Source organism: Bufo gargarizans, chromosome 3 (genome assembly GCF_014858855.1).
Source record: "Bufo gargarizans isolate SCDJY-AF-19 chromosome 3, ASM1485885v1, whole genome shotgun sequence".
Lineage (NCBI taxonomy): Eukaryota > Metazoa > Chordata > Amphibia > Anura > Bufonidae > Bufo > Bufo gargarizans.
The window spans coordinates 554,170,197-554,188,306 of NC_058082.1; the positions used below are offsets into that span (position 1 = coordinate 554,170,197).

Below are 18,110 nucleotides of genomic sequence, written 5' to 3' on the forward strand. Positions count from 1 at the left end.
CATGGATCCGTAAAAAATCATGCGGATTTCTGAATGGAGCCTTACAGGGGGGGTGATCAGTGACAGGGGGGTGATCACCCTGATTACCCCCTGTCATTGATAACCCCCCTGTAAGGCTCCATTCAGACGTCCGCATGCGTTCTGTGGATCCGATACATGTATCCATGGATCCGTAAAAAATCATGCGGATGTCTGAATGGAGCCTTACAGGGGGGGTGATCAGTGACAGGGGGGTGATCAATGACAGGGGGTGATCAGGGAGTCGAGATGGGTGATCACCCCCCTGTCATTGATCACCCCCCTGTCATTGATCACCCCCCCCAAGGCTCCATTCAGACATTTTTTTTGGCACAAGTTAGCGGAAATTTTTTGTTTGTTTTTGTTTTTGTTTTTCCTTACAAAGTCTCATATTCCACTAACTTGTGTCAAAAAATAAAATCTCACATGGACGCACCATACCCCTCACGGAATCCAAATGCGTAAACATTTTTAGACATTTATATTCCAGACTTCTTCTCACGCTTTAGGGCCCCTAAAAAGCCAGGGCAGTATAAATACCCCACATGTGACCCCATTTCGGAAAGAAGACACCCCAAGGTATTCCGTGAGGGGCATATTGAGTCCATGAAAGATTGAAATTTTTGTCCTAAGTTAGCGGAAAGTGAGACTTTGTGAGAAAAAAAACAAAAAAAAAATCAATATCCGCTAACTTATGCAAAAAAAAAAAAATTCTAGGAACTCGCCATGCCCCTCATTGAATACCTTGGGGTGTCTTCTTTCCAAAGTGGGGTCACATGTGGGGTATTTATACTGCCCTGGCTTTTTAGGGGCCCGAAAGTGTGAGAAGAAGTCTGGGATCCAAATGTCTAAAAATGCCCTCCTAGAAGGAATTTGGGCCCCTTTGCGCATCTAGGCTGCAAAAAAGTGTCACACATGTGGTATCGCCGTACTCAGGAGAAGTTGGGGAATGTGTTTTGGGGTGTCATTTTACATATACCCATGCTGGGTGAGAAAAATATCTTGGTCAAATGCCAACTTTGTATAAAAAAATGGGAAAAGTTGTCTTTTGCCAAGATATTTCTCTCACCCAGCATGGGTATATGTAAAATGACACCCCAAAACACATTCCCCAACTTCTCCTGAGTACGGCGATACCAGATGTGTGACACTTTTTTGCAGCCAAGGTGGGCAAAGGGGCACATATTCCAAAGTGCACCTTTCGGATTTTGCAGGCCATTTTTTACACATTTTGATTGCAAGGTACTTCTTACACATTTGGGCCCCTAAATTGCCAGGGCAGTATAACTACGCCACAAGTGACCCCATTTTGGAAAGAAGACACCCCAAGGTATTCCGTGAGGGGCACGGCGAGTTCCTAGAATTTTTTATTTTTTGTCACAAGTTAGCGGAAAATGATGATTTTTCTTTTTTTTTCTTTTTTCCTTACAAAGTCTCATATTCCACTAACTTGCGACAAAAAATAAAAAATTCTAGGAACTCGCCTTGCCCCTCACGGAATACCTTGGGGTGTCTTCTTTCCAAAATGGGGTCACTTGTGGCGTAGTTATACTGCCCTGGCAATTTAGGGGCCCAAATGTGTGAGAAGAACTTTGCAATCAAAATGTGTAAAAAATGGCCTGCGAAATCCGAAAGGTGCACTTTGAAATATGTGCCCCTTTGCCCACCTTGGCAGCAAAAAAGTGTGACACATCTGGTATCGCCGTACTCAGGAGAAGTTGGGGAATGTGTTTTGGGGTGTCATTTTACATATACCCATGCTGGGTGAGAAAAATATCTTGGTCAAATGCCAACTTTGTATAAAAAAATGGGAAAAGTTGTCTTTTGCCAAGATATTTCTCTCACCCAGCATGGGTATATGTAAAATGACACCCCAAAACACATTCCCCAACTTCTCCTGAGTACGGCGATACCAGATGTGTGACACTTTTTTGATGCCAAGGTGGGCAAAGGGGCACATATTCCAAAGTGCACCTTTCGGATTTCACCAGTCATTTTTTTACAGATTTTGATTGCAAAGTACTTCTCACACATATGGGCCCCTAAATTGCCAGGGCAGTAAAACTACACCACAAGTGACCCCATTTTGGAAAGAAGACACCCCAAGGTATTCCGTGAGGGGCATGGCGAGTTCCTAGAATTTTTTATTTTTTGTCGCAAGTTAGTGGAATATGAGACTTTGTAAGAAAAAATAAATAAATAAAAATCATCATCATTTTCCGCTAACTTGTGACAAAAAATAAAAAGTTCTATGAGCTCACTATGCCCATCAGCGAATACCTTAGGGTGTCTACTTTCCGAAATGGGGTCATTTGTGGGGGTTTTCTACTGTTTGGGCATTGTAGAACCTCAGGAATCATGACAGGTGCTCAGAAAGTCAGAGCTGTTTCAAAAAGCGGAAATTCACATTTTTGTACCATAGTTTGTAAATGCTATAACTTTTACCCAAACCATTTTTTTTTTGCCCAAACATTTTTTTTTTATCAAAGACATGTAGAACAATACATTTGGCGAAAAATTTATATATGGATGTCGTTTTTTTTGCAAAATTTTACAGCTGAAAATGAAAAATGTCATTTTTTTGCAAAAAAATCGTTACATTTTGATTAATAACAAAAAAAGTAAAAATGCCAGCAGCAATGAAATACCACCAAATGAAAGCTCTATTAGTGAGAAGAAAAGGAGGTAAAATTCATTTGTATGGTAAGTTGCATGACCGAGCGATAAACGGTGAAAGTAGTGTAGTGCCGAAGTGTAAAAAGTGCTCTGGTCATGAAGGGGGTTTCACCTAGCGGGGCTGAAGTGGTTAAAAACTCTTGGGTGTACTCCATCTGGACTCGGAGCCTTGTTCATATTTACCTTATTTAACTTAGCTTTGACCATATCTAGAGTTAGCAAATTGAGTATATCACTAGATGCACTAACAGCCCCAGCACCACAGATATCATCTCCTTTCTCTTTTGTATATACAGAGCTAAAAAAAAAAATATTATTTAGGGGCCCTACCTGCTCAGATCTTATTTTTTGTTAGCATTTATATATTTAAAGAATGCTTTGGGACTTGTTTTGCTTTCTTTTGCGACCTGCTGTTCATTTTATATTTTTGAAAATTTCATCTCATGATGGGCTATCTTGAGGGTAGGTCATCAATATTAAATTCATGGACATCCCCTTTAAATCGCAGAAATGTCTGCAAATGTGTAAATACACCCTTAGGCCTCATGCACGCGAAAAGATTTTCTTTCCGTGTCTGTTCCATTTTTTTTGCAGACCGGAAGCGGAACCATTCATTTCAATGGGTCCGCAAAACAAACGGAAGGTACTCCGTGTGCATTCCGTTTCCGTATGTCCGTTCCACAAAGAAATAGAACATATCCTATTATTGTCTGCATTACGGACAAGCATAGTACTGTCCTATTAGGGTCCAGCTGTTACGTTCCGCAAAATACAGAATGCACACGGACGTCATCCGTTTTTTTTGCGGATCAGTTTTTTGAGGACCGCAAAATACATACGGTCGTGTGCATGGGGCCTTACATTGTGAAGATGCCCTGCTTTATTCCTAGGCCTCATGCATGTGACTAGGGATGAGCGAAGCAAGCTTCAGATCCTAGATCCGAAGTCGCTTCGCTCCAAACTTTATTTGAATGCTGTACAGAGATCTGTCTCCATACAGCATTAAATGTATGGGCTCTGGCGAGGCAAATTCGTTATCACCGAAGTCTCACCTGTTTTAAGATGGTGTTCATGTTTAATAATCAAATGCCGAAGTGTCGCGAGACTTCGGTGATAACTCATTTCGTCTTGTCGGAGCCCATACATTTTGATGCTGTATGGAGACGGATCTCTGTTCAGCATTTAAACGAAGTTTGGAGCGAAGGGACTTTGGATCTAGGATCCGAAGCTCGCTTCGCTCATCACTACACATGACCATAAGCAAACTGCGGATCCCCAAAATACAAACTGTGTGCGTCCCGCCCCATTCTTAAAATGTCTATTCTTGTTCTAAAATGGACAAGAATAGTAAATGTTCAATTATAATTTTTTTTTGCAGGACAGACACACGGCGGCACAGATGTGGACAGCCCATGGTTGACATCCGCATGCTGTCCGCATTTTTGCCGCCCCATAGAAATGAATGGGTCTGCATGCGATCTGCAAACAATTCGGATCGGACGTGGACCGAAAATACAGTCGTGTGAATGAGGCCTTATAATCATTTTTTCATGTCTGGATAACATGGACCACATTCAACCATTACTCGGGATGATTCGCTTCTCTACCATACCGGGAAGCACCAAACATTTTAGTAACCAGAAGATGATCGCGCCCCGGCCTGTCCAAGAATCAGATTGCTGCAGTAACCGCTCATATTACATCACAGAAAATCTTGCATTTCACGTCCCCTGGTTCCAGCATCCCGACAGGCCCTCTTCAAAACCTCTGCAAAATTATAAAAGGCGTCCATGTGTCTTTTGCTCCAAACAAGGCCCGGTCGTGCGATGTATACAGTGCAAGCTCCCGCACTATTGTGCTAGAAGCCTGTGGAGGGCAACTTCCCCCCTTCTAGGCAGAACTTTTTTTCCTAAATGCATACGGAATAAGAGAAGTAGGCACAATTGGTGCACGGCAGATGGCTGAGACGGCTTCCAAATAAAGCAGAACTTATTATCCTTTAAAATAATGTATATCTGCTTCAAGAGCTGCGTTAGGATTCACTGGCAGGATAGAAGACTGCCAGTGTATATAAAATAGCCAAACTTCCAATTGAATATGTATTAAAGCGTATATCCATTCAGTGTTACATACAATATCAATTACAGATGTCCACACAAAGCCAAATAAATATCTGTTAGCTTTCCAACTTGGTATTCCATCTGCAATGCCATCTGTTGCCTGGGAAGGTACGGGTGAGGCACTTTAAGACTGCTCGGCTTTGTAAACTTTTTTTTTTTTTTCCCTCATCCCCCCACCTCCCAAATCTTCACTCCCGATACGCGATAGAAGGAAACGATCAATGTATTCTGCTATGTTTTCTGTAAGACAGATGGAAATACATTTGCTTTTTGCTAAGATGTCAAATATGCCGAAATGTGTTATTCCAAAGTTGACCGGTTAGCTGCCACGGAACGAGGTTTCTGTTTTTGTAGCTGTCGTTGCGTTTTCTTAGAAAGGTGGCACCTTTCCAAATTTTCAAACTTTAGTATATTAATATCATGGCACAAAAACAAAGGAAAAAAAAAAAAAGAAATAAAAGAGGTTTTTAATTTCTGTCTTGACAAAGCAATCTGTCCGTGAGCGCTGGCAGCCAATACAAGAAGAGCATTTCTCCGGATTTTTAGGAAACGCTCTCTTAGGGTCCATTCACATGACCGCAACTGTTTTGCGGTCTGCAAATTGGCGATCCTCAAAACACGGACACCGGTCATGTGCGTTCCAGATTTTGCGGACCACACATAGCTGGCACTATGATAGAAAGGCCTATTCTTGTCCGTGGCTTCAGACAAGAATAGGACATGTTCTATTGTTTTGCGGGGCTACAAATGAATGGGTCCGCACCCATTCCGTAAAATTGCGGAATGGATGCGGACCCATTATGCAGACGTGTGAATGGACCCTAAAAAGGAGGCGCAGTTCACACTTTTCTATTATATCTGGTGACAGTAACCTCGGCTTTTCATGGCGCTGATTTACCTTTCTGGTTGTAATAACATTCAGCGTTTATGCTTCAATATTCAAAAAGTAAAAAAAAACTGTTTTTATGGATTTTAAGGCTAGGGACACCTTGGAATACATTTTAAAATTATCAGATTGTACTTATTTTGGGCTAAAAATATTTTTCCATTAAAGGGGTTGTCTCACTTCAGCAAATTATTTATAATGTAGAGAAAGTTAATACAAGGCACTTACTAATGTACTATTATTATACATATTGCTTCCTTTGCTGGTGGATTCATTTTTCCATCACATTATAGCAGCACAGATACGAGGTGGCCGGGACAGGAGCGGCTGAACATGCAGTTGTAGCCTGCGTTTTTTTCCTATAGTTTGCAAGCATGGCCACCATTGATGAATTGCTGGGTGGTCGTAACCATAGAAACGAGCAGTGTATAACGCAATGGAAAAATGAATCCATCCAACAAAGGAAGCAATATGGGCAATAACAATACATTAGTAAGTGCCTTGTATTAACTGCATCTACATGATAAATGGCACTTGCGGAAGTGAGACGACCCCTTTAAGTCTTCCAGCGGCTTGTCCTCTGTTCTCCTGAGGGCTCACAAACATTTGGGCCCCATGCACACAACCGTATGTGTTTTGTGGTCCGCAAATCCTCAAAATACAGATACCGGCTGAGTGCATGCCACCATTTTTTTCAACTCCAGTAGAAAGTTCTGACCTTGTCCGTAAAACAGACAAGAATAGGACACGTTCTATGTTTTTTGCTGGGCTGCGGAAGAGACATACGGATGCGGATCTATGGCACTTCAAAAGATGCTTTTTTTTCAAGTGATGCTTTGATACATATTCGTGTAGTTACATCATTTTGTGTTTAATTTTCATCGAGAACATATAACAGTATATGGGACCGTCATAAGAAGTCCCAACGTTCCAGTCAATAATGACCTTTGTCAAGAGATCGGGCCCATGTAGGAAGCGGGCTCTTCTGGATGATAATTAGACACAAAATGATGTAACTACACGAATATGTATCAAGGCATCACTTATAAAAGCATCTTTTGGTGTGCCATAGATCACCTTTGTATAACGGACTGACTTTTGTCCTCTATGAGCACCCACCATTAGAGGGTGTGCAGATCTCATTCCCTTGAAAAATACGGATGCGGATGGCACACGGTTTGAAATGAACGGGTCTGCATCCGATTGCCAAAGAATGCAGACTGGACGCGGACTGAAGATACAGTTGTGTGCATGAGGCCTTAAGCTAATTTCATATCAATTTTAAGTGTATTAATTAATTTATCATCTTGATGTATACCCTAGGGCAGGGGTGGGCAACCCGCGGCACTCCAGCTGGTGTGAAACTACAATTCCCAGCATGCTCCATTTATTTTTATGAGAGTTCTGACAAGAGCAGAGTATGCATGCTGAGAGTTGTAGTTTCACAACAGCTGGAGTGCCACAGGTTCCACTGCAGGTCCTGTCCTTGTGATGAGGGTACTATCGGAGGCTACCTGCAGGGGAGCCGTGGAAGAATAACACTGTTATGGGGGCACTGCTGCATACTGCCTCCTATGTGCATATTGTTGCAGATGTCCTCTGTTAGGTCGCCTTCACACAGTCAGTATTTGGTCAGTGTTTTCCATCAGTGACTGCCGTTGTTTTGGTCCGCATCCGAGCCGCAGTTTTGGCGGCTCGGATGCGGACCCATTCACTTCAACGGGGCCGTAAAAGATGCTGTCTGCATCCGTTGCTCCGTTCCGTGGTCTGCAAAAAAAAATATAACATGTCCTATTCTGGTCCGCGCTTTGCGGACATGAATAGGCAGTTATATTAAAGGTTGTCTGTTCTGTTCCACAAAATTGCGTAACGCAAACGGACGCCATCCGTGTTTTGCGGATCCGCAGTTTGCAGACAGCAAAACACACAACAGTCGTGTGCATGAGGCCAATCACTCATGGAAATCACTGATCAAACACGAACTGTGTGAATCAGCCTCATGGGGGCACTGCTGCATGCTGCCTCTATGTGGATATTGTAGCAGACCTCCTCTGTTATGGGGGCACTGCTGCATGCTGCATCTATGTGGATATTGTAGAAGACCTCTTCTGCGATGGGGGCACTGCTGCCTCTATGTGGATATTGTAGCAGACCTCCTCTGTTATGGGGGCACTGCTGCATGCTGCATCTATGTGGATATTGTAGCAGACCTTTTCTGCATTGGGGGCACTGCTGCATGCTGCCTCTATGTGGATATTGTAGAAGACCTCTTCCGCGATGGGGGCACTGCTGCCTCTTCTATGTGGATATTGTAGCAGACCTCCTCTGCTATGGGGGCACTGCTGCCTCTGCTATTTGGATATTATAGCAGACCTCCTCTTTTATGGGGGCACTGCTGCCTCTGCTATGTGGATATAGTAGCAGCCATTCTCTGTTATGGGGGCACTGCTGCCTCTGCTATGTGGATATTGTAGCAGGCCTCCTCTGTTATGGGGGCACTGCTGCCTCTGCTATGTGGATATTGTAGCAGACCTCCTCTGTTATGGGGGCACTGCTGCCTCTTCTATGTGGATATTGTAGCAGACCTCCTCTGCTATAGGGGGCACTGCTGCCTCTTCTATGTGGATATTGTGGCAGACGTCCTCTACTATGGGGGCACTGCTGCATGATGCCTCTGCTATGTGGATAGTGTAGCAGACCTCCTCTGCTATGGGGGCACTGCTGCCTCTTCTATGTAGATATTGTAGCAGACTTCCTCTGTTATGGGGGCACTGCTGCCTCTTCTATGTAGATATTGTAGCAGACCTCCTCTGCTATGGGGGGCACTGCTGCCTCTTCTATGTGGATATTGTAGCAGACTTCCTCTGTTATGGGGGCACTGCTGCCTCTTCTATGCGGATATTGTAGCAGACTTCCTCTGTTATGGGGGCACTGCTGCCTCTTCTATGTGGATATTGTAGCAGACTTCCTCTGTTATGGGGGCACTGCTGCCTCTTCTATGTAGATATTGTAGCACACTTCCTGTGTTATGGGGGCACTGCTGCCTCTTCTATGTAGATATTGTAGCAGACCTCCTCTGCTATAGGGGGCACTGCTGCCTCTTCTATGTGGATATTGTAGCAGACTTCCTCTGCTATAGGGGGCACTGCTGCCTCTTCTATGTAGATATTGTAGCAGACCTCCACTGCTATAGGGGGCACTGCTGCCTCTTCTATGTGGCTATTGCAGCAGACTTCCTCTGTTATGGGAGCACTGCTGCCTCTTCTATGTAGATATTGTAGCAGACCTCCTCTGTTATGGGGGCACTGCTGCCTCTTCTATGTGGATATTGTAGCAGACTTCCTCTGCTATAGGGGGCACTGCTGCCTCTTCTATGTAGATATTGTAGCACACTTCCTCTGCTATAGGGGGCACTGCTGCCTCTTCTATGTGGATATTGTAGCAGACTTCCTCTGCTATAGGGGGCACTGCTGCCTCTTCTATGTAGATATTGTAGCACACTTCCTCTGCTATAGGGGGCACTGCTGCCTCTTCTATGTGGATATTGTAGCAGACTTCCTCTGCTATAGGGGGCACTACTGCCTCTTCTATGTGGATATTGTAGCAGACCTCCTCTGCTATGGGGGGCACTGCTGCCTCCTCTACGTGGATATTGTAGCAGACCTCCTCTGCTATAGGGGGCACTGCTGCCTCTTCTATGTGGATATTGTAGCAGACTTCCTCTGCTATAGGGGGCACTGCTGCCTCTTCTATGTAGATATTGTAGCACACTTCCTCTGCTATAGGGGGCACTGCTGCCTCTTCTATGTGGATATTGTAGCAGACTTCCTCTGCTATAGGGGGCACTACTGCCTCTTCTATGTGGATATTGTAGCAGACCTCCTCTGCTATGGGGGGCACTGCTGCCTCTTCTACGTGGATATTGTAGCAGACCTCCTCTGCTATAGGGGGCACTGCTGCCTCTTCTATGTGGATATTGTAGCAGACCTCCTCTGCTATAGGGGGCACTGCTGCATCTTCTATGTAGATATTGTAGCACACTTCCTCTGTTATGGGGGCACTGCTGCCTCTTTTACGTGGATATTGTAGCAGACCTCCTCTGTTATGGGGGCACTGCTGCCTCTTTTACGTGGATATTGTAGCAGACCTCCTCTGCTATGGGGGGCACTGCTGCCTCTTCTACGTGGATATTGTAGCAGACCTCCTCTGCTATAGGGGGCACTACTGCCTCTTCTATGTGGATATTGTAGCAGACTTCCTCTGCTATAGGGGGCACTGCTGCCTCTTCTATGTAGATATTGTAGCACACTTCCTCTGCTATAGGGGGCACTGCTGCCTCTTCTATGTGGATATTGTAGCAGACTTCCTCTGCTATAGGGGGCACTACTGCCTCTTCTATGTGGATATTGTAGCAGACCTCCTCTGCTATGGGGGGCACTGCTGCCTCTTCTACGTGGATATTGTAGCAGACCTTCTCTGCTATAGGGGGCACTGCTGCCTCTTCTATGTGGATATTGTAGCAGACCTCCTCTGCTATAGGGGGCACTGCTGCATCTTCTATGTAGATATTGTAGCACACTTCCTCTGTTATGGGGGCACTGCTGCCTCTTCTATGTGGATATTGTAGCAGACTTCCTCTGCTATAGGGGGCACTACTGCCTCTTCTATGTGGATATTGTAGCAGACCTCCTCTGCTATGGGGGGCACTGCTGCCTCTTCTACGTGGATATTGTAGCAGACCTTCTCTGCTATAGGGGGCACTGCTGCCTCTTCTATGTGGATATTGTAGCAGACCTCCTCTGCTATAGGGGGCACTGCTGCATCTTCTATGTAGATATTGTAGCACACTTCCTCTGTTATGGGGGCACTGCTGCCTCTTCTATGTAGATATTGTAGCAGACCTCCTCTGTTATGGGGGCACTGCTGCCTCTTTTACGTGGATATTGTAGCAGACCTCCTCTGCTATGGGGGCACTGCTGCCTCTTCTATGTAGATATTGTAGCAGACCTCCTCTGCTATGGGGGCACTGCTGCCTCTTCTATGTAGATATTGTAGCAGACCTCCTCTGTTATGGGGGGCACTGCTGCCTCTTTTACGTGGATATTGTAGCAGACCTCCTCTGCTATGGGGGGCACTGCTGCCTCTTCTACGTGGATATTGTAGCAGACCTCCTCTGCTATAGGGGGCACTGCTGCCTCTTCTATGTGGATATTGTAGCAGACCTCCTCTGCTATAGGGGGCATTGCTGCATCTTCTATGTAGATATTGTAGCACACTTCCTCTGTTATGGGGGCACTGCTGCCTCTTCTATGTAGATATTGTAGCAGACTTCCTCTGCTATAGGGGGCACTGCTGCCTCTTCTATGTAGATATTGTAGCACACTTCCTCTGCTATAGGGGGCACTGCTGCCTCTTTTACGTGGATATTGTAGCAGACCTCCTCTGCTATGGGGGCACTGCTGCCTCTTCTATGTAGATATTGTAGCACACTTCCTCTGCTATAGGGGGCACTGCTGCCTCTTCTACGTGGATATTGTAGCAGACCTCCTCTGCTATGGGGGCACTGCTGCCTCTTCTATGTGGATATTGTAGCAGACCTCCTCTGCTATAGGGGGCACTGCTGCATCTTCTATGTAGATATTGTAGCACACTTCCTCTGTTATGGGGGCACTGCTGCCTCTTCTATGTAGATATTGTAGCAGACCTCCTCTGTTATGGGGGCACTGCTGCCTCTTTTACGTGGATATTGTAGCAGACCTCCTCTGCTATGGGGGCACTGCTGCCTCTTCTATGTAGATATTGTAGCAGACTTCCTCTGCTATAGGGGGCACTGCTGCCTCTTCTACGTGGCTATTGCAGCAGACCTCCTCTGCTATGGGGGCACAGTTACATGCTGCCTCTGCTATGTGGATAGTGTTGTAGACGTCTTCTGTTTTAGGGACTCTGCCTCAGTTAAGAGATTACTGTGACGTTTCTGGGGTGGGGCAGCTGAATTTTACAGCAGGGCATGTGGCCCATAAAACAAGTGCCAGGCTGTAGTGCCCACCATTAGGTCCCTCTTCTCCATGCGTCCCCTTATTCGCTGCAGTGTATGCACCGGATCATCTTCTTCTCGATGATGAGCCATCAGTACTTTACAATCAGTCGGCTGCACTGCTGAGGTCCTCTGTTCCGCTTTGGCTGTGCGGCATGTGAAACACATGGTTTTGGAGTCATTCAATGTGCAGGCTGCATGGCCAAACCACTGCTACTCCTGGTAAGGCTACATGCACACGACCGTTGTGTGTTTTGCGTTCCGCAAAACACGGATGGCGTCCGTGTGTGTTCCGCAATTTGCGGAACGGCACGGACAGCCATTGATATAACTGCCTATTCTTGTCCGTTTTGCAGACAAGAATAGGACAGGTTATATTTTTTATGCGGACCACGGAACGGAGCAACGGATGCGGACAGCACACGGAGTGCTGGCCGCATCTTTTGCGGCCCCATTGAAGTGAATGGGTCCGCATCCAAGCCGCAAAAACTGCGGCTCGGATGCGGACCAAAACAACGGTCGTGTGCATGAGGCCTAAAGCACCGCAAGCACATGCACAGATCCTAAGCCTAACCAGGAATAACACACACCAGCATGCTAAAGGGGTATTCCTATTAAAAGTCCTACAAAACCCTTGTGCACAAATTCCCTCCAAGTCTCCGACTGTGGTGAGTGAATGGAAAATCATTATTAAATCCAGAGGCAGAAAAGCCGTCCTCATCAGAACCAATGTTCCAGTGTTTGGATGTGAAAAAGTAAGGTTCTCATTCATTAACAGCAAGCAGAGATCTTGCAAACTGCACTCAACAGTACAAAATATAAACTGGATTAACAAACTACAAAGCTTAAACTTACATTTGATTCCTGCACGCTAGGTGGAGCAGACGGAACTTCGATCAGATGAATAAAGCAGCAGCCATCTGAAACCCTGGAGTCAAGTTGGCAAAAAAAGAGAAAAAAAAAAATCTAAGTAAAAACTGTGGTGACAAACACATGTACTGGCACATCGCAGAGAGCGCGACTTGCCACGCCGCAGCGACTGCATAATAAATATGGCGCTCAGTCCGACAACCATTCTACTCGATACAAGAAGTAAAAAAAATCTGGTGTCACTGATACACAACCAGAAGAAAAACATTCTCTTCTAGGAGAGACGCTTCTACTGTATTTTTTAACTAGTAAAAATACTATGTTTTTATTACTATTTTTATTTTATTTTTTTACCTAAGATATCTTTTCACAGTTTCTAAAACTCCTATAAAAATGTGTAGCTCCGCACACTGCAGAGAACAGAAGAGCTGGAAAGATCGTGTTAGTGAAAATGTGATTGCTCTAATTTGTGGATGATAGAACATATTTTTCACTTTAAAAAATCTTGCTAAAGGCTACTTTCACACTTGCGTTAGGAGCGGATCCGTCTGGTGTCTGCACAGACGGATCCGCTCCTATAATGCAAACGCTTGCATCCGTTCAGAACGGATCCGTCTGCATAACTGTTTATTTCAGATCTGATTTTTCACTTCGGAAAACTCAGATCCGACAGTATATTCTAAACACAGAAGCGTTCCCATGGTGATGGGGATGCTTCAAGTTAGAATATACTGAGAACTGTGTACATGACTGCCCCCTGCTGCCAGGCAGCAGGGGGCAGACCCCCCCCTCCTGTATTTAACTTATTGGTGGCCAGTGCAGCCCCCCCTCTCTCCCCAGTATTAATTGTAACCAGTGCGGCCCCCCTCCCTCTATATTCATCTGTGGCCAGTGCGGATTCCCAGTATTAAATATGACCAGTGCGGCCTCCCCCTCACTCTATTTTCATTGGTGGCCAGTGCGGATTCCAAGTATTGTGACCAGTGCGGCCTCCCCTCTCCCCCCCCCCCCCCCTAATTAAAATCACCCCCCCCCCCCCATCATTGGTGGCAGTGGAGAGTACCGATCGGAGTCCCAGTTTAAATCGCTGGGGCTCCGATCGGTTACCATGGCAGCCAAGACGCTATTGCAGTCTTGGCTGCCATGGTTACTTAGCAATCTTAGCATTATACTTACCTGAAGAGCGGCGATGTCTGTGTCCGGCCGGGAGCTCCTCCTACTGGTAAGTGACAGGTCTGTGCTATAGGCAATGCGCCGCACAGACCTTTCACTTACCAGTAGGAGGAGCTCCCGGCCGGTCAGACATCGCAGCTCTTCAGGTAAGTATAATGCTAAGATTGCTAAGTAACCATGGCAGCCAAGACTGCAATAGCGTCTTGGCTGCCATGGTAACCGATCGGAGCCCCAGCGATTTAAACTGGGACTCCGATCGGTACTCTCCGCTGCCACCAATGATGGGGGGGGGGGGGGGGGAGGCCGCACTGGTCACAATACTTGGAATCCGCACTGGCCACCAATAAATATAGAGGGAGGGGGAGGCCACACTGGTCATATTTAATACTGGGGAGGGAGGGAGGGGGAGGCCGCAATGGTCATATTTAATACTGGGAATCCGCACTGGCCACAGATGAATATAGAGGGAGGGGGGCCGCACTGGTTACAATTAATACTGGGGAGGGAGGGGGGCCGCACTGGTCACCAATGAATATAGAGGGAGGGGGGCCGCACTGGTTACAATTAATACTGGGGAGGGAGGGGGGCCGCACTGGCCACCAATAAGTTAAATACAGGAGGGGGGGGGGTCTGCCCCCTGCTGCCTGGCAGCATCTGCCAGGCAGCAGGGGGCAGTCATGTACACAGTTCTCAGTATATTCTAACTTGAAGCGTCCCCATCACCATGGGAACGCCTCTGTGTTAGAATATACTGTCGGATCTGAGATTCACAATGTAACTCAAATCCGATGGTATATTCTAACATAGAGGCGTTACCATGGTGATGGGGACGCTTCAAGTTAAAATATACCATCGGATTGGAGAAAACTCCGATCTGATGGTATATTAATAGGGACTCCTGACTTTACATTGAAAGTCAATGGGGGACGGATCCGTTTGAAATTGCACCATATTGTGTCAACTTCAAACGGATCCGTCCCCATTGACTTGCATTGTAAGTCTGGACGGATCCGTCTGGCTTCCGGACGGCCAGGCGGACACGAAAACGCTGCAAGCTGCGTTCGGGTGTCCACCTGCTGAGCGGAGCGGAGGCCAAACGGTGCCAAACTGATGCATTCTGAGCGGATCCGCATCCACTCAGAATGCATTGGGGCTGTACGGATTCGTTCGGGGCCGCTTGTGAGAGCCTTCAAACGGAACTCACAAGCGGAGCCCCGAACGCAAGTGTGAAAGTAGCCTAAAAAGTGCCTGCGTCTTATAAACAGCAGTCAGAGATCCAGCATGGGCAGAAACCCTGACCACGTTTTTAAAGGGGTTCTCCAAGAATTAAGAAAATAAAAATACTTAAATATTAAGTTATTATAAATATATTCCGAAACGCCTTTCATTAGCTATAATGGCTAGTTTTTGTCTGGGGAGCAATCATTAGGAGAAATAAAATGGTCGCAGTCCTATTAGTGCACACAAAACCTATCCTAATCACACAGCAGGACGGGTTACCTCAGAGCACCGAGCTAAAGAGCTGCCTCATCCTCCTCTCTGCTTGTCAAGGATTATGATCTTCAGCTGAATCTCTCTAGAAATGGAGTCCATGAGGAGACATGAAGTACAGAGAGGCGGATGGGGATGTAGTAATGAGCAGCAGAACTTGTATGCAGTCTCCATTACCACAGTCTGTCCTGTCTGTAATCTCTATGATTCATGTCTCCTCATGATCTCCAATCCTGCAAAGATTAAGCTGAAGATCTTATAAGCCATATTCAGGATCATAATCCCTGACAAGCAGAGAGGAGGATAAGGCAGCTCTTTAGCTCAGTGTCCTGAAGTAACTTGTCCTCCTGTGTCAATAGGACAGGTTTTGTGTGCACTAATAGGACAACAGCTATTTTATTTCTCCTAATGATTGCTCCCTAGACAAAAAGATCCATTATAACTAATGTAAGTGACCTTTACAGAACTGTATGTGTGTAGCAGAGCTGAATGGATGTAGCATGGCTGTAAGTGTGTAGCAAAGTTGTATGTGTGTAACGGAACTATTTGTGAGTAGCAGAGCTGTGTGTGTGTGTGCGGAGCAAGACTGCATGTGTATAGCATAGCTGTATCTGTGTGTGGCAAACCTGTATCTGTGTATCGCAGTGCTGTGTGTGTGTATAGCAGAGTTGTATATGCGTCACAGAAATTAATACTTAAAAATAATCTAGCAGAACAAGAAGCATGGCAAAACACAACAGAGCAATGACAGGAGACAGATTTATTTGGATAGGTACTTTTAATTAGGTGACCAAATGCTTATAAATCGGTGGTTGTTCCAGTGGTCAGCAGATGACATGGTAAGGGTAACATAAACTGACCAAAACTATTCCCCTGCCAGCAGCCCCCCCCCCCCCCCCCCAGACGCTACAACCTAAAGTTACTGACTTTGACACCTGCATGCAGCATCCAAACAACAACCAACTGTACAAAGTAAGTCAAGCCAAAATCACACATAAATCAAAGGTTCACAATTATCAAGGATATTACAGTTTATTACAGTTCATCTACAGTATAAAACATTGAGTCACTGTGTACATACATTACTTATCCTGTACTGATCCTGAGTTACATCCTGTATTATACTCCAGAGCTGCACTCACTATTCTGCTGGTGCAGTCACTGTGTACATACATTACTTATCCTGTACTGATCCTGAGTTACATCCTGTATTATACTCCAGAGCTGCACTCACTATTCTGCTGGTGCAGTCACTGTGTACATACATTACTTATCCTGTACTGATCCTGAGTTACATCCTGTATTATACTCCAGAGCTGCACTCACTATTCTGCTGGTACAGTCACTGTGTACATACATTATTATCCTGTACTGATCCTGAGTTACATCCTGTATAATACTCCAGAGCTGCACTCACTATTCTGCTGGTGCAGTCACTGTGTACATACATTACTTATCCTGCACTGATCCTGAGTTACATCCTGTATTATACCCCAGAGCTGCACTCACTATTCTGCTGGTGCAGTCACTGTGTACATACATTACTTATCCTGTACTGATCCTCAGTTACATCCTGTATTATACTCCAGAGCTGCACTCACTATTCTGCTGGTGCAGTCACTGTGTACATACATTACTTATCCTGTACTGATCCTCAGTTACATCCTGTATTATACTCTAGAGCTGCACTCACTATTCTGCTGGTGCAGTCACTGTGTACATACATTACTTATCCTGCACTGATCCTGAGTTACATCCTGTATTATACTCCAGAGCTGCACTCACTATTCTGCTGGTGCAGTCACTGTGTACATACATTACTTATCCTGTACTGATCCTGAGTTACATCCTGTATAATACTCCAGAGCTGCACTCACTATTCTGCTGGTGGAGTCACTGTGTACATACATTACTTATCCTGTACTGATCCTGAGTTACATCCTGTATTATACTGCAGAGCTGCACTCACTATTCTGCTGGTGCAGTCACTGTGTACATACATTACTTATCCTGTACTGATCCTGAGTTACATCCTGTATTATACTCCAGAGCTGCACTCACTATTCTGCTGGTGCAGTCACTGTGTACATACATTGGATATAAAAAGTCTACACACCCCTGTTAAAATGTCAGGTTTCTGTTATGTAAAAAAAATGAGACAAAGATAAATCATTTCAGAACTTTTTCCACCTTTAATGTGACCTATAAACTGTACAACTCAATTGAAAAACAAACTGAAATCTTTTAGGTGGAAGGAAGAAAAAATATAAAAATAAAATAATATGGTTGCATAAGTGTGCACACCCTCAAACTAATACTTTGTTGAAGCAACTTTTGATTTTATTCCAGCACTCAGTCTTTTTGGGTATGAGTCTATCAACATGGCACATTTTGACTTGGCAAGATTTGCCCACTCTTTTTTGCAAAAACACTTAATCTGTCAGATTGCGAGGGCATCTCCTGGGCACAGCCCTCTTCAGATAACCCCACAGATTGTCAATCGGATTCAGGTCTGGGCCATTCCAAAACTGTAATCTTCTTCTGGTGAAGCCATTCCTTGGTTGGTTTGGATGTATGCTTTGGGTCGTTGTCATGTTCAGCTTTCTAGCAGAAGCCTGAAGGTTTTGGGCCATATTGACTGGTATTTGGAACTGTTCAGAATTCCCTCTAGCTTAACTAAGGCCCCAGTTCCAGCTGAAGAAGAACAGCCCCTTGGCACGAGGCTGCCACCACCATGCTTCACTGTGGGGATGGGGTTCTTCTGGTGATGGGCAGGGTTGTTTTAGCGCCAAACATCTCTTTTGGAATTATGGCCGTAAAGTTCAACCTTGGTTTCATCAGA

At 45.3% G+C, this 18,110-nt stretch overlaps 1 protein-coding gene across 2 annotated transcripts in view; it reads right to left on the reverse strand.

Moving 5' to 3' along the window:
* ZBTB20 (zinc finger and BTB domain containing 20) overlaps positions 1-18,110 on the reverse strand; it is a 707,334-nt gene that overhangs the window by 649,221 nt on the left and 40,003 nt on the right. Inside the window, exon 2 of one of the 2 annotated variants that reach the window (XM_044284171.1) lies at positions 12,590-12,662. The gene's annotated coding sequence lies outside the window, so the exon portion shown is untranslated. Of the gene's footprint in view, positions 1-12,589; positions 12,663-18,110 lie in introns of those variants that run through there. The other variant, XM_044284173.1, reaches the window with a different exon arrangement.